Raw genomic sequence first — 5,639 nt, forward strand, 5'->3', positions numbered from 1 at the left:
TGACTATAATTGCAGGAGGTCTCAGGGACTTTTCTTCTGTCAGGCTAGAATCCTTCATATTTAAAGGGTAGTAATTAACAGAGCAACTCTGGGATGGAAGTGGGTGTGATGATCCCCATTTCATAGAGACTAAAAAGTGACAGGTTTTGACATGTTGAAAATCACAAAGTGAAACCCAACTCCAGGCTCTTTGGCATCTAAGCCTGTGGTTACCACCTGCTTTGCTTCTTTCTTAAATGATTAACAGTTTTTTAAAAGTTTTTAAAGATAAATTTCCTTTAAGATCTATTAGAGCATAAACTCTTCCTTTCATAGGTACCTCAGGCTCACAACAGTCATCTCTAGGACCTCAAGAAATAGGTATTTCTTGAAACAGAGAAGACAGTTAATTCCAGCTTTCATGTTGGTACTTGGATACCTCTCTCCAAAATTGGAAGTCAAGGCTGAACTGATTAGGAAACCATTTTGATAGGTCTAGGCAAATACATCTGGGAATTATTCTCCTGTACTTCCATTCTCCCACAATGCCCTGGAGAATGGAACTTCCTGGGGCTCAGGCTTCAAGGTTATATAGTCATTCTATCTTTTAGCCCCACACCTACCTTCTCCTTTTCTGAATTTAGTTTCTCTTTCAACCTTGCTCTGGTTGGAGGACATGCTTCATGGAAGGCAATAATAACCACCACCATAATAATAATACATTTATATAATATTTAAAAGTTTACAAGATGCTTTCCCTGACAGCACCCCTTGAAGATAGGTAGTACAAATATTATGTTCATTTTACATATGAAAAAACTGAAGTCAGGAAGGGTAAATAATATGTTTATGATTCAATAACTTGTAAGTGCCAGAGACATGACCTAAACATAGGTATTCTGACTCCAGATTTTAGTATTCCTGTCACTACTTAATGCTTCCATTCCTCCTATTTCATTACTGCTTGTTACCCCTTCTTTTCTTTATTTTCTCCCTTCCTTTCCTTCCTTCCTTCCTTCCTTCCTTCCTTCCTTCCTTCCTTCCTTCCTTCCTTCCTTCCTTCCTTCCTTCCTTCCTTTTCACATATATTTAGGTATTCCACATATAATTAGGTATTCAAAACATTAAAATATCCAGAATCAAAACCTATTAAATCCTATGACAAAACAACATATACACCAATAATAGTATGCAGACAATGCACGGTGATGATATATTAATCTATAAGCCATTTTGAAGCAAATTAGTAGGAGTTATTAACTAAAGGGGGAAAATAGCTCCAGGTTTGGAGTTGAATTAAAGTAACCCATGTTTACAGAATCAGCCTGAAAGTAATTTGGTAGTTGTCATTTGGCCCCTCTATACACTGGATCTCATATTACAGTCCCTTTGGAGATGTAGACAGGAGCCTACCTTGGTCCACTTCTATAGTGCCTAGCAAAGACAGTGTTGTGGCAAAAATAAACAGAGTTTAACATGGGAAGTCCAGGTATAGTAGCATCTCTTATATTACTGGTCTTTTTTCCAGGCTTGTCCAGACCTGACAACTATCATTTGAGGAAGTATCTTCTATGGAGATGTGACCTGGCAATTTCTTCTCAGGTGCTACAGGTGGTCCTTACCTCTTCAGTACTCAGAGCTCTTCAAGACCCAGAAAAGAAAATCCCATTCTCCTAAGTCCTTGGCACCATCAAATAGTTTGGCATGAGAAATGGATATTATTAGCAGTAGAAATGATTTCAAAGGATGATTTGTCAACCACTTTGCCTCTACTCTCTAAAACCTTTCCATTATTGTCTTCCCTATTAGAATGTTAGCTTCTTGAGAATAGTCTATATTTTTTTCTATTTGTATCCCCAGCACTTAGCAGAGTGCTTTGAACCTAGTAAACTTTAAAAATTAATTTATTTAAACGATTTTCCATCCATCCTTCCATCCATCCATCCATTCATCATCAATCTCTCCATTCCTAATCTTGACTTTTTGAATGTTACTGCCTTCATAGAATGAGAGAGTTCTATTAGATGACCTCTATAGTCCTTTCTAGTGACTTTGTGGACGTAGTGATAAGGTTTTACCTCAGTATTAAAATATAATGTTGCTGGTACCCTACATAATTTTGTAGCTGTAGAATTACAGGGCCATTAGAGTTAAATCTAGAAGGGCTTATAATCCATTCTCCTTATTTTGCAAATCTGTTATGCCCAGAATTGACTGATACCACTGGCCAGTTTGCTTTTAGGAATAACATCAAGCAAAGTGGTTGGATGATCAAATCTAACCCCATTGCTTGCTGATTGAAGGCAATTACACAAGGAAGAATTTGATGTGATCCACGTGATTAATCTTTGGGTTTTAACCCATCAACTGTCAAACAACATGGGGACTAATGAATGTTTGAAGACTCTTTGAGAGTCCGAGATGAAAGACTTTCCTCAAAGTCAGATGTAAATAATTTCTGAGTGGTGAGCAGACATAGAAGAAATGCTAGCCAATCATGAAATCATTTGAATAATTGTGACATGGAAACTCTGGACATATGGAGTGGTACCTGACTGTTCTGACTGACTTGTTGGTCTCTAGTTGTGGGGATTTATTTGAGTCTTATAAGATTTCCCCTCCTATTTAAGAGTAGTGCAGGTGTGCAGGTAATAAATGGGATTGGAAATTGAGAGAGAGTAGAGTATCTCCCCCCTCCTTCCTTCCCACCATATAGATGAGTATGTTACACCTGTAGAACAGTGATTTTCAGATCTGTGTATGAGATGAAATAAACTATCATAAAACAAATTACAAGGTACCAAAATTCCAAAGGGATTGGGACTCATGGCTAAAGCAGTAGGCTTCCTTTTTGATCTATGAGGCTGGTCCAGTAAGAGAGTCATATTGATCTAGAGTTGGAAAGGACTTTAGAGATCATTTAATCCACTTGACCACAAAAAAGAATCATCGTCTTCTCTACACTTATTTCTCCACCAAACTTCCCTGTTCCTTCTGAAGGCAATATATTTTTCTTGTTTGAAACGCTTGGTATCCTCTGAGACTTTTGTATCTCCTTACTATTTATATCCATTTATTTGCCTAATCCCTCTCTCCAATCTATCCATTTTACAAATGAGGAAACTGATACTAAAAGAAATTGTGATTCAGATCCTCTGATACTAAAACCAATTCCCTTGAACCACAGTTTTTTTTAATAAGATGGGATCTCTTAAAAATATTCAAGAATATTCAATGAACCAAATAGTTGGAACAAATTTTGGCTCCTTTTCTTCAACCACTAAAACTATTTACTCTTGAACCTATTAATCATTTTTCAGGACAATAGCAAAATGTCAAGAGGTACTTGACTTCAGGAAGCATTTGCTATAACAACCATTTCCCACATGGATTAAATTTTCTTCCCTCTGGTATAATGGATGGGATCTTAGCTCTGAGTCAGGGAGAACTGAGAAAAAAATACCATTATCTGACATTTACTAGTTGTGTGACTTTGGGCAAGTCACAACATTTCTGAGTTTCAAGTATCTCCCCAGTATTTATCATAGTCGAATAAGGGTTGCAGTCTTTGCTGGTGGAGGGAATTTTCTAGGCTTACAAATCAACAAATTGTGCTGGTTAATTTTTCTAGATTTTTCAGTATTACTTAAGAATGACTAGTTCTATAATGATGATTTGGACAACAGTCTGGGAAGCCATAGTGTATTTTTTTTGAGCATTTGCATGTGCATACTTTGCTGGGTCCTATAAATTGGTGAGCCAGATTTGGAGTTAGGAAGACCAGGGTTTGAATTCTGCCTCTGGCAATTACTACGTGCAAGAATTTAGGCAGGCTTCTTCACTTCTCCTTGCTCTTTTTTTTTCTTAATTGTATTTTTACTATCATGCAAAACACTTATTGGTCATTGTTGTAAGAGCTCATATGAAACCAAAACCCCTAAATAAAATCATAAATACACTGATGTGAAAGAGTATGCTTTGGTCTGCATTGTAGTATACAGAATTGGGGGTTATAGTTTTTTTCTAGCTTTGGCTGAGTTCCAAAAAGCTGTTAGAGGTTTTAGAATTTTGAGGAGAGGCAGTTGACTGGATCTTCCATGAAGGGAGGAAGTCAATGATCGAGCTCTTAGATTATCTAGCTTCAATATTGTTGGAAACTTGATAAGTGGATAAATTAGGCTACAGATAGGCTGGGATTAAAGGAGATTCAGGGTATAAAGGACTGAAGTCAGGAGTATAACACAGAAGGGAAACAGAGATCTTCTTGGGAGAAAGAAGTTAAACTAAAACAGACTAACACAGCAGGCTTACAGACTGGGACTTAGACTCAAACACAAGCTGAGGGAAATAGACTAGACTGAAATTAACAAACAGGCTTTAGTTAATTTCACAGGAAGGGACCTATTTTGAAGTAACACCTTCCTTCAAGATGGATGCCCCAGCTACCCTCTAAGCCCAGAGTATGTTGTCTCTTTCCCTCTTCTCCCCTCTTGATAACTACCAGACAAATTACACTAAATAGAACTATTGAAACACAAAGGGTTTAATTGTTTGAAGAATGTTTGTTAGAAAAGTGGGTTAAAGGAAAGCCCTATCAGTTATCTCAGGAACCTCAGGTGGGGGAAGGGAAATAAAGATGGAATCTGAGTAAGGGCCTGCCTTGCTCAGTTTTACAAAATCTATCTAAAGGGAATAAAGGTGATTTGATTAAATTATAAATAATGCTGTCAATTAAATAACTCTTCACAGATTTAACTCCTCTCTAATTTCTCTCATTATAAACTCCACAGCCACTAAGGTAAGGGAGGGAAGGCAGGGTGGTATTAGGAAAGGAAAACATAAAGGGTCTATCTAAAATAATAATTTCTTAAGTAAATATATCAATGCGCGGCTAAATTTCAATATTGAAGCTAGATAATCTAAGAGCTCGATCATTGACTTCCTCCCTTCACGGAAGATCCAGTCAACTGCCTCTCCTCAAGATTCTAAAACCTCTAACAGCTTTTTGGAACTCAAAGCTAGAAAAAAACTATAACCCCCAATTCTGTATACTACAGCATCCATCCAACTCCAACAGTTCTTTCTCTGGCTGTAGGGAGCATTTTCTGTCATAAGTCTTTCAGGATTGCCCCAGATCACTGCATTGCTGAGATAGCCTAGTTTTCACAAATAATCACCATCCAATATTGCTGTTATTGTGTACAATATTCTCCCCATTCTGTTTATTTTGCTCTGCATCCATTCCTGCAGATCTTTGTAGCTTTTTCTGAAGTCATCTTGCTTATCATTTCTCATAGCACAATTATATTCCATCACAAACATGCACTACAATTTGTTCAGCCATTCTCAAATTGATGGACATTCCTTCAATTTCCAATCCTTTGCCACTACAAAAACAGCTGCTATATTTTTTGTACAAGTAATTTCTTTCCTCTTTTTATTATATCTTTGGGATACAGACCCAGTAGTAGTATTATAGGATCAGAGGGTATGCACAGTTTTATAGTTCTTTGCATGGAGTTCCAAATTGCCCTCCAGTATGGTTGGATCTGTTCACAACTCCACCAGCAATGCACTAGTTTCCCAATTTTGCCTTATCTCCTTTGGCATTTACCACTTTCCTTTATTGTCATATTGACCAATCTGATAAGTGTGTGGTG

Source organism: Gracilinanus agilis, chromosome 3, assembly GCF_016433145.1.
Source record: "Gracilinanus agilis isolate LMUSP501 chromosome 3, AgileGrace, whole genome shotgun sequence".
Classification (NCBI taxonomy): domain Eukaryota; kingdom Metazoa; phylum Chordata; class Mammalia; order Didelphimorphia; family Didelphidae; genus Gracilinanus; species Gracilinanus agilis.